We start from the raw sequence: 27,511 nt of genomic DNA, 5'->3' as shown, positions 1-27,511 counted from the left end.
CACTGTGACACCAGAGCAAATGGCCAGATCTGGGTTGGGAAATTCCTGGAGATTTTGGGGGTGAAACCTGAGGAGGGGGTTGGGGGAGGGGAGGGACTTCAATGGGGTATAATGCCATAGAGTCCACCTTCCAGAGTGGCTGTTTTCTCCAGATGAATTGTAATACCAGGAGATCTCCAGCCACCACCTGGTAGTTCACGGGAAGAGTTGATAAGATAAAACAAAATACAACCGTGAAATATACAATGAGGGCCAATGTTCCCTCTAACCTGTGGAGTATTGTGAGCAAAAATTCTGCTTTGTGACCTACTGGCATTAAAGTTGTGAGTGAGCGGTTTGGCTTCTGCATAAATCAGTTTGCTCTGGAGCCATCCTTCCTGAGCTAAGACAAAAATGCGTGAGCTGGAGGATAAAAAACTGTGAGCCAGCTCACACCAACTCAGCTTAGAGGGAACACTGATGAGGGCTATTACTTGTTTATAATTTTGAAATTTTCTTTAAAGCCATATACATGAAAAAACTCCAAAGGTTACACTATTTCCCATAAAGATTTTAACTGAGAATTTAAACAAGAATAATCTTCCAAACTTTGAAAAACATGAGCTGACAATGTTCTTGGCTATGAAGCCCACTCTAAGGATTTGCCATCCCAACTCCGCAGCTGTGAGTAGTCAGTTGGAGGAAACTTTGGAAACAATCCAATTTTATATTGTAAGTAGCAGGCTATAGAGGGATGAGAAACAAGCAACAAAAAGATTTTAAAATGTGAAACTTTAAGTATGACTTTTGTAAATGTCTTTAGGCTTCATAAATGTCTTGTTCATGTATATTTCAGTTCATAGAGCTAGCAGGAAGAAGGAACACGCCCCCAAACACATCCTAGCCTGAGTGATTCAACAAGCAAATCCTTAGAGTGGACTGCATCGCCATGTCAACTCATGTTTTTCAAAGTTTGGAAGATTATTCTTGTTGAAATTCTCAGTCAAAATCCTTATGGGAAATAATGTAACTTTTGGAGTTTTTTAAATGTATATGGCTTTAAAGAAAATCTCAAAGTTATAAATAAGTAATAGCCTTCATTGTATATTTCACAGTTGTATTTTGTTTTAGTTGGCAACCTTAATTAGCCAATTGACTCAACATAGGTAAGACATCAAGGAGGTAAGCGGGCAAGAAAGACTGTACAAGGGAGAATTTATTGATTTATTTGCTTCTTTTCTATCCTGTCTTTCTCCCCAAGGGGGACCAAAAGAGTATTCTATCATTCTTCTCACAACAACCTTGTGAGGCATGCTAGGCTGAGACAGTGACTGATCACCCAGTGAGTTTTCCAGGGCAGAATGGGGATTTGAGTCTGAGTTTCCCACATATTGTTACAACATTCTAGCCAGTTCATTATACTGACTCTCTATAGCCAAAACCACAGCCCATTGTATTGATAGTATTTTTCTGGTTCTAGAATAAATCATCCTATGAATTAATTGTCATGTGCAGGAGCATGTCTCTGTATGGGCTGGAGGACAAGATATGTGACCTTATGGTGGCCTGTGGCCTTTGTGCTTCAAATTACTTCACGTAGATCCATTTGCCATTTTGTTCCTATGGTGAAAAGGATAGTTTTATGGTAAAATAGTTAATTTTTTTTTTGGTATCTTGAGAGAATGCAGATTGCTGGACTGTTATCAACACACCGACACTTAATTTAATCAAAGTGTTATATTTAGAATCAGTATTATCATCACTAATACAGCACAACAACTACTCATCATGTAAATGCTTCTTGAAAATGCTAAAGTTAACCTTATCTTTCTTTAACTAGACTGATTGCAGCTCACGGAGGAGTAATTAGGGGCTGATGGAGACTATTTGAGGACCATATTTTCTATTTATGGTGATTTTTTCTGTTCAATTCTGGTCAATGTTGAGGAATGAGGCATCTGAGTGTGCTGTCCATGGGCTCAACATCTTGTTGAATGAGCCATTGAATATGTTAAATCATATTAAATCAGCAGCTGGGTCACACTTCCAAAGTAAGACTGACTGAAACTGGGAGATTGTTGCGGGGGCTGCTAGGTAATCTCCTGTTGCCTGATGGGAGGGGTACCTGGAAAAAGTGGCAGAGTGCAGGATCCTCTTGTGCTCATTTTTCTCCATTGCTGCACGGCACTTCCCTCACTGCCAAATAGATCAGTGTGGCATCACCAGTCGGATATTGAGCCCTCTGCTAGGTATTGGGCCTCAGCAGGTTGTCAAATATTATCAGCCCCTGGGTCTCAGCCAGGTTATTGATAATTTAGGAAGAAGAAGAAGAGGTTGGATTTATACCCCACCCTTCACTACCCAAAGGAGTCTCAGAGCGGCTTACAAACTCCTTTCCCTTCCCCTCCCCACAACAGGCACCCTGTGAGGTAGGTGAGGCTGAGAGAGCTCTGAAAGAAACTGCTCTTTTTCAAGGACAGCTGTGCCAGAGCTTGTGACTGACCCAAGGTCACATCAGCAGGTGCAAGTGGAGGCGTGGGGAATCAAACCCAGTTCTCCCAGATTAGAGTCTGCGCAGTTAACCGTGCACTTAACCAATGTTCCCTCTAAGCTATGGAGTCTTGTGAGCAAAAATTCTACTTCGTGAGCTACTGGCATTAAAGCTGTGAGTGAGCGATTTGGCTACTGCATAAATTAGTTTGCTCTGGAGCTCTCCTTCCTGAGCGGAGACAAATATGCGTGAGCCAGAGGCTAAAAAACTGTGAAGCTAGCTCACACTAACTCAGCTTAGAGGGAACACTGCACTTAACTATGCACTTAACCACTACACCAACTGGCTACAGGAGGCAGCCTGTAAAGGTACTAGACAGTCCTGCTCTCCAAGTAAAACATGCAGTGGTATTCTCAGATGGCACTGCTTTGATACTCTGTTGGTCTCATCCAAGAGTCTATATCCACTTCACAGAAGTATAACTGAAATAGGTTCCATCACACCTAATCCCTCAGGTCTAGTTCTGTTATAGCAAGATTTCTTCAAGATTAGGAGGTAAGACTGGACAACTTTAAATTTGAGATAACATGCGCCATGAGCAGACATTAGACAGGTTTGTGGAGGGAACCCCCCCCTCCTTGGCTTGTTTGCAGCCTGTCACAGACCAGATGTTCAGGAATAGAATTGCTCTGACCCAAGAAGAGTTTAAATAGGACACAGAGCCAATTAAAAAGGGGGGCCCTGAGAACTAATCAGGGTCTGTGTGATGTCTACAAGAGAGGTGAAGAAATTCTGTTACTTCCTGGGTTTTCTGAGCTGACGATATGGTTGAAGCTCTTGACAGAGTTCTGGCCCTGTAGAAATCAGCACCTGGGAAGAATCCTCTTCTGTAGAATATTAAATAGTCAGGCTGTGTATTTCTTTGACAGAAGTAAAACTGAACCAGATAGAGAAAGAAGGTATTTTGTACAGGGCCACCCATTAAGCATTGGTCTCAATGCCAGATTTTTAAGCTACTTGACCACACCAGCCTCTGCTCAGTATTATAAAACATGATTTAATATATTGTATAACTTCACTGTCGATACTCTTCCATAGCAGCCAAATGGAACTTTTCTGGCTTTTAACATTTTTTTAAAATGCCACCAGGAACCAGTAAAAATGTAAAGGTAACATCCTTGCACAAAACTCAAGAGGATTTGGCAGAAACAGAACTGCAGAAGAAATGCTTCCTTTGATGAAAACCAATGGGAACTTTTCCACTGACCCCAGCAGTGCCAGAATTTTATTCCAAGAATACATATAAAAAGTCTATTTCCAGATTCTCAAGAGTCACAGTCAGTTTCAGTATTGGTCTTGTGGTTCAGGTCCAGCAGAGTCCAAGGATACCTGCAGATGTGGATCATTTTTACAAACGCTTGCTAAACTTGGTTAATATCAATGTGATAATCCCCTTGGCCCAATTTGTGAGGCAAACAGCTCATGTTTCCCATAACTGCATAACATCACAATGAAAAAAAATCCATAGCACTGAATGAACAACACTTAGAAAGGATTTAGGCTGGAATTTGAATGGAAATGAGAAGAGCTGTGCTAGATTGGACCAAAGGCCCTTCTAAGCCAGCATGCAGTTTCCCAGATAGCTAGATGATTCTGGGAAGCCCACAAGCAATACTGGAAGGTAGCTGCACTCTCCTGTTATTCCCACCCAACATGTGGTATTTGGAGGTACACTGCTTCTAAACACATAATTTTTGTATGCAGCAGTTTATTATAACCTCATGTAGTTTCGTAACAATAAGAAATCTAGCTTTTCTTGAATAAAGTTTGGGTCTTTAAATCTTCACATATATTGTCTTAATTTACACGATTAGCAGAATCAAGCGTGGTGAAGTTTTTCCTGCTTTGTTACCATTGTGACTTTAAGTTGAGGCGTAAGGGTTCTTCCTCATGTAAAACAGAGAAACAAACTACAGCTATCATGTTGGACAGAAGGTTAGTCTGAGCCTTTTCCCTAACAATTAGTTTGGTATGGATTGAGATTCCCCACCCCCTCAAAAATGCACCCCATTCTGCTTGCAGTGCTATAATGTGGGTTGCATGAACGGGGCTTTAGTAATCGACATTTAAGGTGCTAAACCAAGACTCCATTCTCACATTATGTATTGACTAGGAGTAAGGGCCATTGTGGGAAGAAATACAAAGAGCTCTAGAAGGAAGCTCCAGATGATTGTCCCAGCTGTGGCTGGTGGGGTGGCAGAGGGAAGGGGAAAATTGAGGGAGGCAAGCCATGTTTCTTTCCTTCTGTTTAGCTATAAGGCAGGGCTGTCTCAAGTCATTTTGCTGCCCCAAGTGTGTAGTATGGGAGGACAGTCTCATGGTAACAAGTATGGTTCCCTCCACCTCTGACATTATTTTTTTGGGGGGGATGTTATGCAGTGACAGCTAAGGTAGAAAAGCACCTCCTCCTATGCCATGTTTTCTGGGTTCCAAGGGTCTGGAAAGCGGTTCCATAGCCAATTACATGGTTGCCAACTCTGGGTTGGGAAATACCTGTAGATTTGAGGGGTAGAGCCTGGGGAGGGCAGGGTTTGGGATGTGGAGGGACTTCAGCAGGGTATAATGCCATAGAGTCCACTGCCCAAAGCAGCCATTGTCTCCAGGGGAACTGATCTTGGTCATCTGGACATCAGTTTTAATATCTGGAGACCTGCAGGATCCGCCTGGAGGCTGGCTTATGTTAATTTGGGGCTATGCAGTCGCAGCTAAGGTAGAAAAGCACCTCCTCCTATGTCATGTTTTCTGGGTTCCAAGGGTCTGGAAAGTGGTTCCATAGCCAATTATATGGTTGCCAAAACAGGGCAGGCAGTGTGTGGGGAGGGGCTCGAATTATGTCTGCTGGCCTTGCAGTGGTGAAGCTTCAGGTATCAAGGCAGACCAGGGAAAACTTTACTTGCTGAAGTTCTGCTGTTACAACAGGCACAGAAGCCATGCCAGGAAGAAATCTAGCAATCTTACACTGAGTGAATATGTATGTTACCTTGACCATGCAGGAGAAGAAGAGCCAGCATCTGGAAGTATATACAGCTAAAGCAGGAGGCAGCATGGTATACTATTTAGATTGCCAATTAGAGCTAAGCAGGCCCAGGGTCAAATTCTTACTGTGCCACAACATTCACTAGATGCCCTTGGCCCAAAACAGGGTCAATCACTCTAATTGAGAATAGACTACCACATTGGGTTATGGTGGGGATAAGAACGTAGTAAATAAAAAATAATCATGTAGCTGAGTTCCTTGTAAGATAAGTGGGATAAACAATAGAGCTCCAAAATAACATAAATCAATTCTTGGCTGAGCTTCTGATGCTGTACTTAAAGTCACTTGACCACTTTATTATATTTAGGATAGTAAAGCTACAAAGCATTTTTCAGGGATGTGTTAATGGAGTAATTTAAGACGTCACTAGTGCCTTTCACAGCTCAGTGTCAAAAATACTTCCTAATTAGGCCTCTGCTACAGCTGCAGTTCAGGAGCCAAAACCACTAGATGGCAGTGTCGCTTCGCTGAAATTCCACTTCCTGCGAACCTTTCTGGTAGTAAATCAGGATGTCAGCAAGGATGAGAACAGGAGGCTTATCCAGACGATCAGTCAAATCATGCTGCAACCACATCGGGTAATAGGACAGTTAAAAGTCTATAAGTAACAGATGCAGGAAAGGGTGGCCTTGTTGCAGAGGGTTAGATTACCAAGTGGGAAGATTTTCCAACAGGGGAGAGAGGACATTGATGATATTCACAACTTTTTTTTTAAAGGGCTCCTTGTATACTTTGGTCTTTTAATGATTGAGACTGATGCTCCCTTGTAGAGCATTTTTTTTTTTTTGCATGTGGAAGGTCCCAGGATTGATCCCTAACACCTCCCCTCCAAAGATCTCAAATAGCAGGTGTTGGGGGAAAGAGAGAACCTTCTCTGCCTGGAGTCTGCCAGTGACCAGTGTTTTCCCAGCTTCTGGGCTGGGACCCAAAAGCGGTCACACAAAGCCTCTGAAAGTGGGTCACAGGCCAGACCTCCCTAATGGTGGCTCCTGCCTTTCCTTCCTGCCAACTTCTAATATTCTCATCTCCCCTTCCTTCTATGTGACAATAATGAGATAAAAGTCATCAGGAAACAAATACCACCTTCACTATAGTAGCTGAAAGAAGGAGGGGAGGCTGGAGGGTAGGTGGGAGCTGTGCAGTATGCCATGGAAACGCCAGAGGAGGATAGGAAGAGGCACGGGCGTGTGTGGGCTTTGTCTTGGTGCTGCTCCTTCAGCAGCCCAACCTGTTGCCCAGCCCCCTGCACCGAGCCCCTCGTCGCCAATCTCTTCACTCCCATCTGCCATATTCATGTATCTCCTCAACCCAATCCCCCCATGCGTGCCTCCTCAAACTTTGGGTCTGGCCCAGCTGGCAGAGAAGAAGGTTGGGGTTCACAGTGGGGACAGGTATACCGTTTTGTGTGGAGTTTGTTGGCATCTCAGAAACATCTGGTTGGGCACTGTAGAAAACAGATGGGTGACGAGGTCATAGTGTACCAAACAACCTTGGGCTAGTCCTGGACGGGTCACCCATCATACAAAGTAAATTTGGATATGTGGGTCACCACCCGAAAAAGGCTGGGAACCACTGAGTTAGATGATGCTGAGCTGGATAAATCAGTCACCAGATGCAGTAGAAGACGACATCAGGTGCTTAGTAGGATGCTACACAGAAGGACTAGGGTTGCCAGCTTTTAAACTGGTCCCCTTAATATAAGTTTGATCTTCAAGTAATTATCAGGTGACGTTATTTACCTCCATGCCTGAAAAGGTTCAGCTGCCCATTTTCTCTTATTAAATCAGATCAGTCACCAGATGCAGTAGAAGATGACATCAGGTGCTCAGTAGGATGCTACACAGAAGGACTAGGATTGCCGGCTTTTAAACTGGTCCCTTTAATATGTTTGATCTTCAAGTAATTATCAGATGACGTTATTTACCTCCATGCCTGAAAAGCTTCAGCTGCCCTACTCGATCCTCACAACAATAACACCAGGGTAGGCTGAGAGTGTGTGACTGGCCTAAGGTCACCCAGCAGCCTTCCACGGCAGAGCAGGGTTTCAGTCCCTGTTGTCCCTGGTCCTAGCCTGACACTCTAACCACTATGCCACGCAGCCTCCAAAGGACATCCCCCCCAGTCCAGTTGGCAACCTGAAGAAGGACTTTTCTGTACCAGATGTTATCTTGTGCAAAGTTGTCTTTACGGGCCAGATTTGGAAGAAAGGAAAAACAACAATGTATTATGTTTCAGTGAGAATTGTCCGTTTCCTAGATCACTTAGCGGAACTGTTCCCGTGGATCAATGGCCTTTGTTGGGTTTTGGGTTTTTTTGCTTATTTAATTACAGTATTATAGCAGATGTTATCTTGTGCAAAGCTCTCCTTACGGGCCAGATTTCAAAGAAAGGAAAAACAACAACAATGTATTGTGTTTCAGTGAGAATTGTCTGTCTCCTAGATCAGTTAGCGGAACTGTTCCCCTGGATCAATGGCCTTTGTTGGGGTTTTTTTTTTTTGCTTATTTAATTACAGTATTATAACCCTGCTCTTTCTCACAATAACACAATTAAGACAAATAAAACCTGTATGGTGCATAAAATAGTGATAATAAATCTAAAAAAGAAACAATTGTAATGATGAGATGAACTTTTCAGTTAGGTGAATGAAAGGACTTGATACTTTGTTGTCGGTTGAACCTGATGAAAATCTTTTTTGAAAATGGGGCCCATTTTGCACTGCCATTCATAGGTCTTGGCGTCAGGATGACTGACATGTTATTTCCTTCTCTTTTTAAACATTACTATATTTTTATAAGTTGAATTCTTGTTGGGACATTTATCTCCAGGTTGGAGGGGGGGGATTAATGCATTTATTTGGGGGAATTATAAAAAAATGGCCTTAATGCCATTATGGTTATAGAAGAGAAGTCTTGTTGCTTTAAAAGTTAGAAATGTAGGCTACCAGCATGTTAGCATGTGATCAAAATCTAATGCTGACAGTTTAAAACACCTGCAATTGGCCTACGGTTGACCTTTCCCCCTCTGACTGGTTTAATAATTTGCCTTGTCTCCAGAACAGGTTGTAGAAATGAAGGTTAGAACCTTTCCTCTGAAAAGCTCTTGTCATTTGGGACTAAGATTTGTGCATGACATTCTGCCCGTCACAAAATACGCACACAGATGACAACTACTTACCTCTTTTATGTCATGACAGAAGCCTGAAATTGCTCGTAAATGAGGAAGAAAGCCATTATTTAATCAATCAAATTATGTCAATTGACTGAAATTTGTCTCCAGTATAAACAAATGGAAGGTCTTTTTTTTTTGTATTCTGAGAAAGCATAGCTAAATTACTTGCAGATCGAGCAATCCGAAATAACATAGGAAGTGAATCAGCAGTCTGACACATTAAAAATAATTGCAGAGATTATGTTGAATCACTCCTTTGTATGGTGCATATGCACCTTCATTTCTGTATGGGGATAAAAATCAATAGTTGCTGCCCTTAAATCCAGTGCTCGTTGAGTTGAATAGGTTCATATTCACTGGGGAGGTGTCCATTATTTATAAGTACACTGATACCAATGGCAAAATAATTGCAGCTTTGGGAAATGTGAGGCGTTGGGTGCCAGGGGCTATTGCTGTCTCCATGTCAGATACACAGTCTTCATAAAAGGAGATCCTGGTAAGATAATTTATACTTGGATTTGCAAGATAGAAAGACCACAATGTGGCTCGCCTGTCTTCTCCCTACTGTTCTTCACGTGTCTTCCTGGCCTGAAAAAAAAGACCAAATTGATGGCACTCCAGCCTTTGTATCCTAACGGAGATCATGTGAAGCTGTGAAAGCAGGGGCTTAGGTTGCTCCCACATGGTGACACTTCCATGCTGTCCACTGATTGCCACCGATGATAGAGTGGCATCTGCAGTGGGAAATGGAGCATCCCTGCGGAGATATTCTCTGTGCTTTCCCTTCATTCCCTCTCATGCCCATCATTTCACTCACTCATGTTCGAGGGCTTTTTTCCCAGCTTTAAAAAAATGTAATGATGTGTGTCATGATCCTATAGCAATATAGCTGCTAGCATTTTAAAAAAGTGGGAAAAGCCTGCCTTTGGTGTGAGCGGGTTGGAGAAATGGTGCTGATGTGGAGGGGAAGGTTAAAAATATGCCCCTTTTGTGTCCTCATGGTGGGCAAATCTGCTTTGACTATGAAAAGCATGTTTCTAGAAAGGTGATACAAAAACAGGTTTCTGAAATAACGGAACAAAGCAAAATGGGGAGAGACGGTAGAATTGAACAATTAGAGGAGAACTGGGGGGGGTGAATGCTTAGCAAAAAGCTTAGCAAAAAGCAAAAATGGAGCAAAACACCCCTGTGAGTGCAACCTTCCAAGAATTCAGCTTCAAAGGGGCCTCCCGCTCCATCAGATATTAGGAAAGTTACACTTTCCTAATATTAGTTATATTCTCTTTTTATTTTAGGGAGAGAAGGCAGCATGGTGTAGCTTGATCTTGTCAAATCTCAGAAGCTAAGCCGGGCTGGTAGTTGGCTGGGAGACCACAAAGGTTGCCACAGCTCTGGATTGGGAAATACCTGGAGCTTTTGTGGGAGGAGCCTAGGGAAGGCCAGGTTTGGGGAGGGGAGGGACTTCAATGTGGCAAAATGCCACAGAGTCCACCTTTGAAAGCGGCCATTTTCTCCAGATGAACTGATCTCGGTCTCTTGGAGATCAGTTGTAATAGTGGGAGATAGGGTTGCCAAGTCAAATTTTCTTACCGGAGGGGGAGCCTCGCCAGGCTCTGGGAGCCGTTCTTTAATGTGCGCGTGCGCGCGCTGCCAGCACGTCACCAGAAGTGACGCGCGACGTCGATCACGTTGAAGGCGTGGCCCCGATCGTCGGAGGGAAAACCATAGAGTTTTCCCTCCGACGATCGGGGCCACGCCCCCAACGTGATTGACGTGGTTGCGTCACCTCTGGTGACACAGCCACTCTGCGCTTCGGGGGGGGGAGTTCCCCTGGGGCCCGATTTCGCGGTGGCAGAAATCGAGCCTCCAAAGCGGGGGTTTACCCGCTCCCGCCCCCACTTGGCAGCCCTAGTGGGAGATCTCCAGCCACCAACTGGTGGTTAGGAGCCCTAGAGACCACCCAGGAAGACTCTGCAAAGGAAGGTAATGGCACACCACCTCTGCTTCTTATGGGCCTTGAAAACCCCTTGCTGGGGTCATTATAAGTCGGCTGCAGCTGGGTGGCTCTTTACACACCCACACACACATACACTTTTCTTTTGCCCTGGTACAGATTTTTTACAAAAAAATTAAAGTGTGGAGGAAAGACTCAACAAGTTGAGGACATGCTCGTTATTTCTATTAGACCTTCTATTAATAGCCTCTGGTATCATTAAACTTTGCATAAGTGACCTCTTACTATTATATTACCAGACTCTATGATAGCAGGGGCTATTAATAGAAAGTACAGTAGAAAAAATGAGCATGTGATTGACCTGTTGATAAATAATATAAGAACACAAGAAACCATGCTGGATCAGGCCAGTGGCCCAGCCAGTCCAACACTATGTGTCACACAGTGGCACAGTCAGGGTTGATTTCTTTTAGGATTGACTGATTTGATCTCCTTGCAATCCAAGGGACTCTCAAGAGTCTTCTCCAGCACCATAATTCAAAAGCATCTTTTCTTCAGCTCTTGGCCTTCCTTATGGTCCAACTCTCACAGCCATACATTACTACTGGGAATTCCATTGCTTTGACCATACGGACTTTTGTTGGCAGGGTGATGTCTCTACTTTTTATTATGCTGTCAAGGTTTGCCATTGCTTTCCTCCCAAGGAGCAGGTGTTTTTTAATTTCATGGCTGCAGTCACCGTCTGCAGTGATCTTGGATCCCAGGAATGTGAATTCTGTCACTGCTTCCATGACTTTCCATTCTATTTGTCAAGGACTGATGCCATGATCTTAGTTTTTTTGATGTTGAGTTTCAAGCCAACTTTTGCACTCTCCTCTTTCACTCTGAGCAAGAAGATCTTTAGGTCCTCTTCATTTTCTTCCATTAGAATGGTATCGTCTGCATATCTGAGGATGCTGACGTTTTTCCCAGCAATCTTTATCCTGGCATGTGATTCATCCAGACCAGCATTTCGCATGATGTACTCTGCATATAAATTAAATAAGCTGGATGACAATATACATGCTTGCTGTACTCCTTTTCCTATTCTAAACCAATCAGTTGTTCCATGTCCGGTTCTAACTGTTGCTTCTTGACCCTTATACAGGTTTCTCAGGAGATATGTGAGGTGGTCTGGTACTCCCATCTCCTTAAGGACTTGCTACAGTTTGTTGTGGTTCACACAATCAAAGGCTTTAGCGTAGTCAATGAAGCAGAAGTAGATGTTTTTCTGGTATTTCCTTGCTTTCTCCATAACCCAGCGAATGTTGGCAATTTGATCTCTCATTCCTCTATCTTTTTGATACCCAGCTAGTACTTCTGGAAGTTCTCTATCCGCATACTGTAGAAGTCTAGCTTGTAGGATCTTGAGCATGACCTTGCTAGCATGTGAAATGACTGCAATTGTGCGATAGTTTGAACATTTGTTGGCATTGCCCTTCTTTGGGATTGGAATGTAAACTGACTGCTATACAAATTACTAAATAGCTCTTATCCAGCAAGGCCTTCCCCCTCTTTGTGATTTGTAGGCCTTCGTTGTGATGCTTCAGGCGGGTGGACCCTTTTTGCTGGATCTGGATCAAATTGTTAGTTTCCATGTCTAGCACCATTGCCAGATCCATTAATTCCACAAGTCTTTGGCTCACTCCTGCAGTGCAGCAACCCCCCCCCCGTACCCTACAGACCCCTGCCATGGAGGAGAGAGGGTCCTTTGCATCGAACATCTCCATGTCCCTCCAAATATTGGTGAAGCAGCAGGTATGGAAATTCTACACCTGGTTGTGGGCAATACAGAGCCAGTGTAGTGTAGTGGTTAGAGTGCTGAAGTAGGATTTGGGGTACCCAGGTTCAAATCCCCAATCATACCATGGAAGCTTGCTGGGTGACTTTGGGCCACTCACATTCCCAGCATCACCTACTTCAGATGGTTGTTGTGAGGATAAAATGGAAGAGAGGAGATGTAAGCCACATTAGGTACCCATTGGGGAGAAAAATGCAGCATAACAGAAGTTAATCGATTAATTAATATGTTAAGTTATTCTACATGCTACAGCCACAGCATGGAGCAGCTTTGTAGAGATGCTTTTAACAAGAAAAATGCTCTTAAAATGTGTAGCTTTTTTGGTAATATAATCTTGGAAATATCTCCAAACAGCCTTTGATCCTTGCTGTGAATCTTGGTCCCTCCTTCCATCCCCATTGCAACCTGAAAGGGTGCCCCTGTGCGGAGTCGAAGAGCTTGTTTGGTATTTGAAACAGAACATAATTGCAGCTCTGCTATCAAAAGCCTTAATACTACTTGAAAGCTTTTCTCTCTCATCCATGAGCTCCCATTTGAAAGATTACTTCCTCAAAGGCAAAAGGAAACTCAGTCTTTAATCAGAAATATTTTATTGAGTCCCTAAACCGGGTAAGGCAACTACCAGATGTAAACCATTTTGCATAAGGAGAAATAGGAAGCTTTCAAACATTAATCTTTTGGTAAAGTCATCTGTTTGGTCCCATCTTTTTGGTAGGGATAGAAGCTGAAGAGAAAACCCGTGAGTCAGGCCAAGGGCTGTTATATCCATTCTCAGAGGAGCTGCCAATATCAGCAAGTCCAAAAGAGTAGATTTATATTCCTTCCCAATTTAGACTTCTTCCACAGCTGATAGATAATTGTAATAATAATAATGTGCTAGTAGAAATTGCTGTCAAGTCACAGCTCATTTATGGTGAGCCCCGAAGGGTTTTCAAGGCAAGAGACGTTCAGAGGTGGTTTGCCATGGCCTGACTCTGTGTCACAACCCTGGAATTCCTTGGAGGTCTCCCATCCACATACTAGCCAGGGCCAACCCTGCTTAGCTTCCAAGGTCTGATGACATTGGGCTAGTCTGGACTATCGCTCTTCAGAGAACTGGTGATCCATGGTCCAAAGGAAGTATGGCTGTCCTTGACCATGCCCTGTGGGACCTAATGCAGTTCTGCAGAGCTTGCAAGGCAGAGATGTTCCTCCAGGCTTGTGGTTGAAGACAGCAATGGATACCATCTTACTGGCACTCCTCCCCCATTCTTTTCCCATCCTGCCCTCTTTCTGCCTTCTTGTGGGGCAGTGACGGAATTTGAAGTGTTAACGCTGTCTAAGAATATTTTTATCTATGGATCATTTAAATTGTTTTATTATTTCTGGATGTTTTTATCATTATGTTGTTTACTGCCCTGAGCCATGTGTATTCGGGGGTAAGGTAAAGGTAAAGGTTCCCTTGCTCGAAAGCCAGTCGAGTCCGACTCTAGGGTTGCTTAAGTAAAATAAGCCCGTTGGCTAATCCTCATAGTCATTGATGCAGATCTATTTTCGTTACTGTTTTTAACATGATTTTTCTAAGATTACAATAATAATAGTAATAATAGTAATAGTAATAATAATAATAATAATAATAATAATAATAATATCATTTATTTATATGCCTTTTAGGATTGCCAACTCCAGCTGGGGATATACCTGGAGATTTGGGGGTGGAGCCTGGGGAGGGTGGAGTTTTGGGAGGAAGCACAGCAGGGATGAGAGGCAATAAAGCCCATCCTCAAAGCTCCACTTCCTCCTAGGGAACGGATCTCTGTCATCTGGAGATCAGTTATACTCAGGAGATCTCCAGGCCCCATCTGGAGGCTGGCAACCCTACTTCTCATGCATTATCTGCTCTCTGTCATGAGGCTTCCAGTTCAAGCACCACTCGCAGTCTGTCTCATCCATCTGTTGAGCCTATGAAATGCCCATAGTAGCACAAGTAGAATGATCACATTTCTTTAAGAAAGATTTATATGTTGAGCTCCCTGCTTCTCACTTCACTGATATGGATTAACGTGGCACAAAACTTTTTCTAACCCTCTGGATCCAGTTCAGAAGGTTTAGAATGTCAGAGGCCCAAAGGATGAACAAGGATAATATTCTATTCAAAGTGTCTAAGGCTGCAACCATACATACCAGAAGCTGCGACAGACATGCGATTCCCCCGCGGATTAAAGGGACGCGATCAGATGGACACAGATGGTCGGCAGGGCATCTTGTTGTGCCGCAGGAGTGTTGCAAAAAGCCACTGGGGAAAGGCTAGTAGTATTTGGAACTGCGGGGCAGGCGGGCGGAAGTCTGATTGCACAAACGTGCGTCAGTTTGCCCCAGGGCAAACAGCCTCGCTTCCCGCCCGCAGTTCCTCGCTGGTGTGATTGGAGTCTAAGGCCTCTGCCACACGGGAGGGGGGGGAGTACCAAAAGAGACACGCGGCGGTGGGATCACACAGATCCCCTGAGCCGCCGCGCAGTTCCTCCCCGGCACGATCAGATGCCTGGGGGGAAGCCACTGAAAGGAGAGTGAGGCAGCCGAACTGTGCATGTATGTGCATGCGCAGTTCGTCCGGGAGCCTCGATTGCTCCTGCAGATGAGCGCGCTGGCAATCTCACGGCCGCGCTTACTGTGGTTCTTCAGGTAAGTCCTACCAGTCAGTAGGTTCTTTTTTGCACCGCATTTTCGTTGTGAAGGGACGGATCGGGAACGGGTGCGCACCGATTCCCAGATGTTGCGGTGGGATCGCGCCCGTTTGCTGCACCCCCGATCCGTCCCTCTTCCAGGCCAAAACCTCCCGTGTGACCGGGGCCTAAGAGAAGCTTCCTTCAGGTTCTTACATTTATCCTCTTTAACTTCCATCCGGAGTAGGTTGTCTTGTTTGCTTTACTTTTGCACTGAATCCAAGTGTTATGTGGGGTCCTTGTGTCAATGAGCCTGCCCTGGGGTCACCATCCTCCAGGTGGGGCCTGTAGTTCCCCCAAAATTACAACTGATCTCCAGACTACAGAGATAGTCTTTAACAGGAGGAAGCAGCATCACTGTGGACTCCCATGGCAGCTGAGCTCCCTCCCCTCCCAATACTGTGCTCAAACTCTGCCCCCAAATCTCAAGAATTCCCCAAGCCAGAGTTGGCATCCTCTCACAGTGTAGTATCCTCTGAGGTGTGGTGGGAAGGGATTAGCTGATAGATCAAGCCCTGCTCAATAGCCAGCACAAAGGAGACTCCGGTGCCTTCAGTAACAGGTCTCTTTATTACCTCCAAGTGGGAGAGAATGCGTAAAGGTAAAGGTAAAGGTTCCCTTGCTCGAAAGCCAGTCGAATCCGACTCTAGGGTTGCGGTGCTCATCTCCGTTTCAAAGCCGAAGAGCCAGCACTGTCCGAAGACGTTTCCGTGGTCATGTGGCCGGCATGACTAAACACCAAGGTGCACGGAACGCTGTTACCTTCCCACCGTAGTGGTACCTATTTCTCTACTTGCAATGTCTTGCTTTCGAACTGCTAGGTTGGCAGGAGCTGGAACTAGAGATGGGCGCTAACTCAGTCATGTGGCAACTCGGGTCTCGAACTGCTGAACTACCGACCTTCCACAGCCTGCAGTTCAGCGTCTTAACCACTTGAGCCACCACAGCAGATGGAGAAAACTAAGACACACGCTGGAAGACTGCAACCAGCACACCTAGAAGGAGTCCTGAGGTTTCTGTCATACAGGCTCTCAGCTGACAGAGATCAGCTCCCCTGGAGAAAATAGCTGCTTTGAAGGGTGGACTCTATGGCATTGTACCATGCTGAGGCTCCTCCTCTCCCCAAACCCCACCCTCTCCTGGATCCACCCCCAAAGTCTCCAGGTAATTTCCAATCCAGACCTGGCAACCCTAAATCTAGCCCTTGAAGGCTCAAATAAATATTTCCATCACACTCAGCTTGTCCCAACACCTAGCTTCGGCTTGGCTCTTGACCTCAGTTAGGAATGGGAGGGAGTTTACAGCATCTAACCTCCTCCTCCTATGTGGAACAATTGTGGGGTTGTTAAGTCCCAGTTCCTGGACACCAAGATTTTCATTGTTGTCAAGCCTCCTGTTCATTTTTTATTGGTTAAGTAGTAGCTGCATGCCACTAATTTGAACTGGGCCTCAGTGTGGAGGGAAAGGAGATCCCCCCCACCTCTACTATTTGGTATAGGTTAAGATCCTGAACTGCAGACCAGAAGTGTGGAACAATTGGTATAAGTTAAGACCCTGAACTGCAGACCAGAAGGTCAGTAGTTCAGCAGTTCGAGACCCAAGTGCCGCATGACGGAGTGAGCTCCCGTCTCTAGTCCCAGCTCCTGCCAACCTAGCAGTTCGAAAGCAAGAAATTGCAAGTAGATAACAGGTACCGCTTCAGTGGGAAGGTAACAGCATTCTGTGCGCCTCGGCATCTAGTCATGCCAGCCACATGACCACGGAAACGTCTTTGGACAGCGCTGGCTCTTTGGATTGGAAACGGAGATGAGCACCGCAACCCTAGAGTCAGATTCGGCTGGCTTTCGAGCAAGGGAAAACCTTTACCTTTACTTTCTTGCTATACTCTCTTTCTGATTTCAAATGATCCCCTGTGGCCACTAGGACAATGTATATGCAAATGACTAAAAATAACCCTGGGGCAAAGATCAGTTTCAGGGGACCAGTGGAGGATGGTCCCTCCTCCCTGCATCTCAGCCCTGGTTTGAAAAGCTGTCCTACTCTGTGGCTTCTGTTTATTAGTAAAAAAAAAAAATGCTGAGGAGATTCAGTCACAGATCTCTCAGCATCAAATCTAGTTTGCTCTTAAAATAATTACATGGACTGAAATTATGTGGCAATGCCCACACTCCACCAAAAGTCTGAAAACGTGCAAGTTGAACAAGATAGTGTGGTTTTCACTTCAAAATATCCATTCAGCAATTTGTGTTTCATAAACAATTTTGCTTCTATTGTCCATGACAAGGAGCTTTAGAAAGTTCTGTAGCTCCCTGGCCTTCTCTGAAGGGGGAGGGGAGAGGTAGAAGGAGCATCTCTGAGGTGATGTGATACTGTCAGCCCCCCTCCCAATTGTATGTCACATGGCAAGTGGTCATCTATGGCTGTTGTGGTGGGTTGATGCCTAGAATTTCTCTGCACTCATGGGCCTGGATCTTGCCAAGAATTTCTGCAGACCTGGGTTTTTAAAAATTTTTTTTGCTGCTTCTTTCTCCTGTGGCAGCCCAAAATGCCCCCCAAATGCTGCTCTTGGGGGATGGGAGAGCCCCAGTAATAGCTTGGAACAGGGGTCATTTCGTAGAAAAAGAGCTAGGGGGACTAATTAGCATAACTCATTAGCATATGCCACACCCCCTGACATCACCGGAAGTGTGTCATAAGGCCACACCCCCTGACATCACCGGAAGTGTGTCATAAGGCCACACACCCCGCCCCCAACCGTCCCGGCCGCCGCTGCTGGCCTTGCAGCTCCACTGCTGAGCCCCATGAGGGGCCCGGCGGTGGACCTGCAAGGCCGGCGGGAGCGCAAGGAAGCCCCGCGAAGGCCCTCCCTGGCCCCAGCCAGGCAGGGGTGGGGAGAGGCAGGTAGGAAGCAACTTACCCTCCCTCTTCTCCTGCCTCCTCCTGGCTGAATGAGGGCCGGAAGCGGGGCGGCCGGAAGCAGGGGGCGGGGCTTCGTCATGTGCCCTGTCCCCGTACCTCACCCGGGGGAACTGCGATCCCCCGCGATCCCCCCCGAAATGACCTCTGGCTTGGAAAGTCTCCCACTGGAGGGGTATCTTTAAAAATTATCCCCTCCACTACCCACGGAAATTCTTCTGGGATCTAAGCCATGGAGATGAGGAAGCTGATATAATGGGAGGGTTAGGGATGTGAGTTCTGTGGTCTAGCATATGGTGCAGCATTGCTAGCTTCATGTGGGAGTACAGCATTCACTTTACATTGACCAAAGTCAGTTCTAGCAACTTTTCTGTTTGCTTTACAAGCATGAGTGAATGTAGCTCTTAGAACACATTTTTCTGGAATATTTTAATATACATATTTGGCCTGTCCTACTAGACTGTCTGTAAACACTGTTGGGATTACAGCTGACAGCAACTTTGGCTAGAAAATATGATAAATTTCAGCTGATGATTCAGTAAGGAATTGCTCATGAAACCAATTCTCTGTTGCAAATGTTTCTTCATGGAAGAGCTTGGTGCATCAAAGCCTGCCCTTGTGCTTAGATAGGCTCAGGTTTCATACTGGAGTGAAAAATTGATCAGGGGAGAGGTAGAGGAAAGATTCTGCAGAGATTAAAACTTGGGTACAGCCAATGTAGTGAATCAATCCCAGAAACAATGTCTCTTATCAGCCAGTGAAAGTTATGGCTTACTTGTAGAACCACAGTTCCTAATATTTCTACCAGCCTGGGAATCTATCTCGGCAAGAACCTGTTTGCTGAAAAAGTGTAACAAATAAATATAGTTAAAATGCTAGAGAAGGGGTCCCCCACCTTGAGCCCAGTTTCAGAAGAATGATTTAAATTATGGAAGCGACAGGGGAGGGGAGGGTTAAGTACCCCATCTCCTAAATCTTCCAAGTAGCCAAAGGGGCTGCTAATTAGGCGTTTGAAAGCCGCAAGCAATTCTGACCAGTGTTCCCTCTAAGCTGAGTTAGTGCGAGCTAGCTCACAGTTTTTTAGCCTCCGGCTCAGACATTTTTGTCTTAGCTCAGGAAGGGATGGCTCCAGAGCAAACTAATTTATGCAGCAGCCAAATCGCTCACTCACAACTTTTAATCTCAGTAGCTCACAAAGCAGAATTTCTGCTCACAAGACTCCACAGCTTAGAGGGAACATTGATTCTGACCACAAGCTGCAGCTACCAGTGGGTACAAGAATGTGCCTGCATCATGGCGGCAGCAGCAAGCATCTTGGGAAGGGGTGTCCACATGCCCTGGACATGTGCTGCTTGCTGCTACTGCCACCATGCCCATCCTGATTCCCCCCCCCTTACTTCCACTGAACCTGCAGATGTGACACCAGTCACACTGGGCCTCCTGCAATCTGGACCCCCCCCAGTTCCCACACTTTACTTAGCTAGTATATTTAAATAAAACAAAGAGAAAGTAACCAGCTATAACCTGGGCTAGTCGTGGATCCAGTGGTTCAGCCCATTCAAGACCATGACCCATATACGATCCCTTTGGCTCTTGCCCTTTGGGTCACACCCAAGGGCATAGCCCTCTGGCCACGCCCAACTTTATACCAGGAGACAGGAAAAAGTAGCAACAAAGCACAGCTGAGGTATCACAGCTGGCAGCAGCGAACTTGCTACAATACGGCTTGCCAGGAAAAGTGAAAAAACCCCCAACAACTTTAGATTTCTATATTTCTGCTTCTCAAATGATTGCATGTCAAAATCATTTACTGTTTAAAGAATGTGAAGCAAATGGAAAGAAAAGATGGCAAGGTGAACATCTCTGCAATATAGCAGCGGACAAACAACAGGCTTTCTGCTTCTGCTTTAAGTGGAACACCTGCAAATTAAATGAATCTCCCCCTTTAAAGATCTGGGCATGAGAAACCTGAAAATCTACTTGGTGAAAAGTTCATGGATGTGTGTGTTAACTGGCAGATGCAGGGAATGTGAATGCATTCTTCTCTTTCCCAGGAGAAGTAGGGAGGAGGTCTGCCAAATCTATGACAGATCCTTTAGATCCTTCACGCAGCATGGGTTTCCCCAATTTAAGCCCACCCACTCTTGAGGCCTCATGTCAAAGTCAACATATTTCTGCATGGAAAGGACTGGACAGGACTCCCTTCTGAGCCTGTCAGCACCTCCCCTGCAATTGCTCTATAGGGATGCAGTTGAATGAGTTGAAGGACTTTCCTTACCCCCAAAGTCTTGGTCAACTAACTCAGCGGGGCAAGCTTGAAGCCATGGTTTGGATTCAGATGTTCCCATAGCACTAACAAATTCTTTCTATGCTATTTCTCTCATTTCCACCCCCTCACCTTGTTCACTTGGTTGTTATTTCTTTAATCTCTTTCTAATGTTAGTTCAATCTACCTGAGACAGCAGTGGTCAACATAGCTCACTATTGTCCATATTGACTTGGCATCAGCTCCCTGGAAGCCTGCATAGGGTCTTTCCTAATGTTATTGCATGAGATCTTTCACCTTTAGAGCGGCCGGGGACAGAACCAGGGTTCTCCATAAATGCTGGTAATGTAGTGTACTGCTCCTGATGTTACATTTAATAGTTTGCATGTTGTGTGTATAGCTAGAAAGCAGCTGGAGGTGTTTATTTCCCTCAGGATCAGATACAATTGCCAGCCTCCAGGTGGTGGCGAGAGATCTCCTGGAATTCTGACTGATCTTTAGGCTTTAGGCTGGAGAATATGGCTGTTTTGCACTTTGTTATTAGCTATGAAAATACAAGATGAAATTGTGAAATCTTCAATGATTAGATGGGCACAAAATACAGGGCATAACATACAGTTAGACCAATGGATTAAGGTATGGAAAACAAAAAGAAAATATACAAAAGTTATATCATATAAGGAAAAAATATATAAAATGTTTTATAGATGGCATATGACTCCATAAAACTTAGAGAAATGGTATCCAAATATTTCAAATGTATGTTGGAAATGTAAGCAAAATACCGTTTTTCCCCCCATATGTGGTGGTATTGTAAACAAAAAAATATTGGATATGGATACATGAGATGTTGCAAAAAATGTTAGAAACAACTATACCCAGGGGTCTTTTGGCATCGGAGCACGCCGGAGCGCCACTCCGGGAGCCCAGGAGCTGGCACAAATGGTGGTGGCAGCAAGCCCTGCACCCAGCTCTCCGTGCTGCGGCCCGTTGCCAGCCTCCTGGGGCCCGCGCCAGAGCACTGCAGCCCCAGGGAGGTCAGAGGAGGCTCATCGTTGCCTCCCCAGGCCAGCACCAGAGGGCTGCGGCCCGGGGGAGGCCAGAGGATGCCCGTTGCTACCTCCCCAGGGCCCGCGCCAGAGCACTGCAGCCCCAGGGAGGTCAGAGGAGGCTCATCGTTGCCTCCCCAGGCCAGCACCAGAGGGCTGCGGCCCGGGGGAGGCCAGAGGATGTCCGTTGCCACCTCCCCGGGGCCCGTGCCTGAGTGCTGTGGCCCCAGGGAGGCCCCAGTAGGCCCGTCACTGCCTTCTCTTTCCTTCCTTCTTTCCTCCTTCTGCGGCCCAACTCTAGTGAGAAGGGGTTTAAACTTTAAACCACTTATCTCTTCGCTTCCCCCCCCCCGCTGGCTGGGGAAGGGAAGGGGTGGCTTTTGAAGATGCCCCCCCTGCTTCCCCTTCTGACATAACTTCCGGTGATGTCAGGGGGCGTTGCATATGCTAATGAGCTATTATGCTAATAGCCTAGTAGCTCATTAGCATACCATATGCTAATGAGCTCCTGCAGCTCTTTTTCTACGAAAAGACCCCTGACTATACCATTTGTACCAGAATTGTTTTTATTAAATATCATTCCAGAGAATTTTAAGAAACCAGATGCTTATATGATTATACATGTTATAACCATGGCTAGGATTTTATATGCAAAGTATTGGAAAAAAAGAAGAAGTTCCATCAAAAGAAGAAATAATTTACAAACTTCTAGAAACAGCGGAAATGGACAAATTCACTTTACAATTACAAGATAAAATAGAAGAAATCTTTGAGACGAACTGGTTAAGATTTTATAAATGGATTGAGGAATATCTCAGACGATGTACAACATAACTATTAAGATATATGCTCTACAATGGTTAAACTCAAATGGTTAAACTGGTTTAGGTGTGCAAAAGAATGATTCTATCTATGTAAAATTTAAGCAGTCCTAATGAGTACATGCTCCATGCTCGTTGTTTGTTAGTCTCTTTTTAGCTATTGTCTTTTGCTTTCTATGTAGAAAACTAATAAAATCTTTTTTTAAAAGAGAAAATGGCTGTTTTGGAAGGTGGACTCCATGTCATCATTATACCCCACTGAAGTGCCTCCCCTCCCCAAACCCCACCCTCTAGGCTCCACCTCCAAAATCTCCAGGAATTTCCCAACCTGGGCATGGCAACCGTGGGACTCATGCAAGATGAGTCAGTCTGGGCAGCTATTGAAGATATGGGCTTTATACTATGAAACTATAGGGCTAGAGACTTGAAGGATGACATTCTTTTTGTTTCCATCATCCAGGTTTGATCACATAAATGAACTGCAGAGAGCGACAATGTAGCAAGGATGTTTATTTTAACAATAGATCAGAGGCTAACTATCATTTGTGGCCATGACTGGGCAGTCTTGTGAATGCCCTGGTTGCTCTCTAAAAGTCTGAGATGAATCAGTCGGTTGACACTGTCACCTTTAGTTGCTCTCCCTCCTAGGAGATCCCACACGGCCACTTGTTGACAGGAAAGCTAGGGATAATGGAACAGGTTGGAGCATAAATGGAAGAAAAAAGACTTGAACTGACTATGGCCAAACACAAGTTAAAATAAAGTGCGAGTACTCTGTGGTGGCAATGACAGTAAACCATGGGTTTCTCTTCTACCATTTTGTCTGCACAAAGCCTGCTAGCAGAGCTCTTCTCAGTGATAAGAAGGCTGTTGCATATTAACCCCCAGGAAGACATAACAGAACACTAAGGCATACTGTGACTTATTTGTAAGGTATTTAATGGATAAAATCCCTTGTATCTGCTCCAACTTGGATTCTGTGGTTTTGGCAGCTCATTCATGGGACATTATCAGAGCACAGGAGAAGTGAAGCCTACCACTTCTGTCCTTAATCTTTGCCTATTTTGGCTTATTTCATCTTGCTGGGCGTGTCTTTGTGTGCAACTGGTTGGATCATGGACATAGTGAATGTTTCACTGATGGGAACTGGGTGCCATTCTAACTGTCTTGTAGTAGCTGGTAGGGAAGCTCTCCTGCAAACCCCCCTCCCCCTTGGGCCTTAGTGATTGCAGTATAAAAATAAAGTAAGTAAATAAAAAAGTTGTTGGTCTCCAGCCTTTAGTTGTCATGTATAGAGACAGCTGCCCTTATCTGGATGGCCCACGCTAGCCCAATCTCGTCAGATCTTGGAAGCTAAAGCAGGGTTGGCCCTGGTTAGTATGTGGAGGGGAGACCACCAAGGAAGTCCAGGGTGTCTGTGCAGAGCCAAGGAATGGCAAACCCTCTCTGAACATCTCTTGGCTTGAAAACCCTAAGAGGTCGCCATAAGTCAGCTGCAACTTGATGGCACTTTCCACCACCACATAGAGACAGCCGGTCAAACCTCTTGTACTGGTGCTGAGTGCATGGTCAAATCTTAATGACTAGTTGCACCAGCCATGGGTTGTCACCCTTCAGATCCAAAACATACAATGGAACCTGGGTCTAGTTGTTTATTTAACCTGTCCCCCAGGGGCATGTCTACGGAAACGCCAATGAACTCTGCTTATCAGCTTGGAATCGAAGGAAGGAAACGGCCTCTGGTTTATCTGGTGCAAATGTAACACTTAAGCATGATTAACATATATTGTGGTTTGCAGCTTCAAACAATGGTTTCACGTCTTGGGTAGCAGACAGTCCTTAACCAGTGTTTAGGTCTTCAGACATAAAGGGAAAAATCATACATAAATTTTCTGCATTGTGCAGGGGGTTGGACTAGATGACCCTGGAAGTTCCTTCCAACTCTATGATTCTAAAGTCCATTTCTTGAAAAATAAGGGAAATATCTTTAGATTTTACAACTGACAGGTATTTTATCATGACTGGCAGGTTTTTTTATCACGTCAAATCACATCACATAAATAATTCCAAAGTGGTGTTGGCTTACAAGGTACTTTCTACCGTACCTGATGGTTATGCAACATGGTTTATTCTTCTTGGAACAAATATTTGAACAATTATTCAAGATCATTTGTTGAAAAATATCTCCTGATCTCAGATCAGCATTATGTTTGTTTACAAACAAAGATGTTGATAATACCAATTTATTTATTACTTTGTTGTGACATGGCTGAAAGTAGCAAATTAATGGAAGTTTCACACTCTGAATTGAAGCACATGGTTTATTTATTTATTTTATTTATTTATCTTTAGATTTGTATCCCGCCCTACCCCGAAGGCTCAGGGCGGCTAACAAGGGCACAAAGTGCCAAGACTAAAACAATAAAAGCACATAATATAAAACAGTAAAGTACAGTAACAAAATCACTGTGCTCCATTTGTCACAAGATGGGGTAGATCTTAAACCCAACAGTAACTTTCCCGAAATCTATCATCCTTTTCCTGCCAGGGGCACGTCACACCCCCAAAGGGGCCAGATAGTCGTGGTGATGGTGCGACAGTGCATAGATGGCAATGATGGAGGAATAGTGGTGGCGGCTCCTACTTGAAAGCCTGGCGGAAGAGCTCCGTCTTGCAGGCCCTGCGGAACGGAGAAAGATCCCGCAGGGCCCGGATCTCCTCCGGGAGCTCCTTCCACCAGGTAGGAGCCACCACCGAAAATGCCCTGGCTCTGGTTGAGCTTTGTATGTACACACCTGAGACAAACAGGTAGCCTGAGTATACAACACAAATGGAAAAATGAGTTCTGAAAGGGGGCATGAAAATGTAAATGACTACCTTTGCCTCCTCAGGGAAGCAAAGGCTCAATTCTTGCTCTGCTGGGTTGGTTGACCAAGTTTTTGGGGTAAGGAAAGTTTTAGAGTTGTAAAGAATATTTGTACATATATACTTGACTGTAACGGTGTGTATGTATTTTATTCTTGGTTATCTGTATCTGACAACGAAATATAGAAAGGGTAGTCACATTTTGTCACACTTCAGCTGCTTTGTTCAGTTGTTTGTTCCAGTATCAAAAGATAATAATGTTGAGAAAGAGCACATATGAAATGGTCCATTGGAAATATCTCTCTCTCTCTCTCTCTCTCTCTCTCTCTCTCTCTCACACACACACACACACACACACACACACACACACACACACACACCCTTACCTGGCTCTGAATCTCTGAACATTAGGTTATGCTCTAATATATTGTCAGATGGCATGAATTTATTAAGCTTCAATGCTGTGTGCCGGTTCTTTACAAAATGCACATGTTAAATTATGCACTGGCAATGAAGTAAGCCTCCATTGAGATTTTCCATGGTGTTCTCCAACCAGATGTCAATTGGAGGAGCTAACCTTTGGTTTCACTCAATTGAGACTTACAGTACAGTAGGATTTGGTGGACAAGTTGCTTCAAGATCCATGAATGCCCAGTAAATTGCATCCATATAATGCTCTGATTTTGATTGTAGCTACAATTTAGGGAGATAAGAGGTTTTACCCTTCCCTTCCTGTGGCTTTAATAATTGAAATCGACCTTTCCTCTATGCTTTTACTAGGCCTGAAAAGGAAGAATGTCTCTTTTTACTTTGAGGGCTAATAACAATCTGGGGGAAGGAAGTTGGTTTCGGTTTGTATTGGCAAAAACTGTGCTATGGGAGGGTTACACTTAATGTTTGTCCTTTTAGATGCAGAACAGAAAGCCAAGGAAGTAGGAGTGAACATTCTGGAAGATGTATATTTTATATTCATATTATATACCTGATTAGAGCAATGGCCATGATAGCTAAATAGAACCTCTCTGTACAGAGGCAGTATACTTCTGAATGCCAGGTGCCAGAGACAAACACTAAAATGGGGGCATCACTTTCACTGCTTGCTTGTGAGCTTGCAGAGGCCTCTTGCTGGCTGCTATTGGAAACAAAAAGCTGGATGAAAATAAAATATGTTTCCAGTCTAGTAAGATATTTCTTACGAGTGTAAGAATTGGACAGAGATTCTTCTTGCTCAGTATTCAATTTCAAATGGCTCTTATTATATTGGCATGTAAAATAGAAGGGAGTTGTGTGAGAATGCCCAGAATATTGGTGAGGACTGTTGCAAATGTTACGATTTCTTGTAAAAATAAATCTTGGCTCTGGGATAAGAAATGCTCCTTGTAAGTATGGAGCAAATGTCCTGCTCGTAGCAGCCTGATCAGTGTTCAACCAGTGAAAATAATTATCAAGCTTTGCTCACATTTACCTTGTGCACCTCTTCTTGGTTTCGAACTTGGTGACTAATGATCTAACACTGCAGAGTTCCACCCTTCTAAACCAATTGGGTTGGATCAAACACAAGATTCCCACCTATGCTAGACCTCTTGCTCAAGTGGAAATGCAAGAAAATGACTGCAGTAGCCACTTGTGCAAAGTCAAGCTCATTGTATTCCCATTTATATTTTTCCGTGTGCAAGATTTTATGCAGCCACTTCCTGGGCACACGCATAGATAGGGAGGAGAGCACTGGGTGTTTCTGCTTGCACATTGTTGGTTCCAAGGCATTGACTTCAGTGAATTTAGAAATTTGTAACTTTGCTTAGGATTGCTCTATCCTTGCGATAAACTGCAACATTTAAAGCTGCTCTTACTTAAGGACGATTCATACAACCATTTTAATGTGGGGTTTGGTCAGGGGTCTTGTTGTAGAAAAAGAGCTGCCGGAGCTCATTAGCATAACTCATTAGCATAACTTATTTGCATATGCCACGCCCCCTGACATCACTGGAAGTGACAGAAGGCCACACCCCCTGACATCACCGGAAGTGTGTCAGAAGGCCCGGCTACTTACCCTCCTGCTTCATCCTCATTCCCAAACGGAATGAGGATCGAAGCAGAGGGCGGGGTAAAGAAGGGGGCGGGGCTTCACCACGTGACCGCCCCGCCCCCTAGAGGTTCTCTTCCGGAGCTCCGTACCTGAGAGCCCCCCCCCCACTAGAGCCCTGGTCATGCCGGCCACATGACCACGGAAACATCTTCGGACAGCGCTGGCTCTTCGGCTTGGAAACGGAGATGAGCACCGCAACCCTAGAGACTTGTATTCTATGGCATACTAGCAACAAGCAATACAGCACACAGTCTAATATAGCCAGGAACAGCAA

This window comes from Gekko japonicus, unplaced genomic scaffold (genome assembly GCF_001447785.1).
Source record: "Gekko japonicus isolate JY-2015 unplaced genomic scaffold, Gekko_japonicus_V1.1 scaffold723, whole genome shotgun sequence".
NCBI lineage: Eukaryota > Metazoa > Chordata > Lepidosauria > Squamata > Gekkonidae > Gekko > Gekko japonicus.
The sequence above is the reverse complement of the archived record's forward strand: the minus strand, read 5'-3'. Positions refer to the sequence as shown.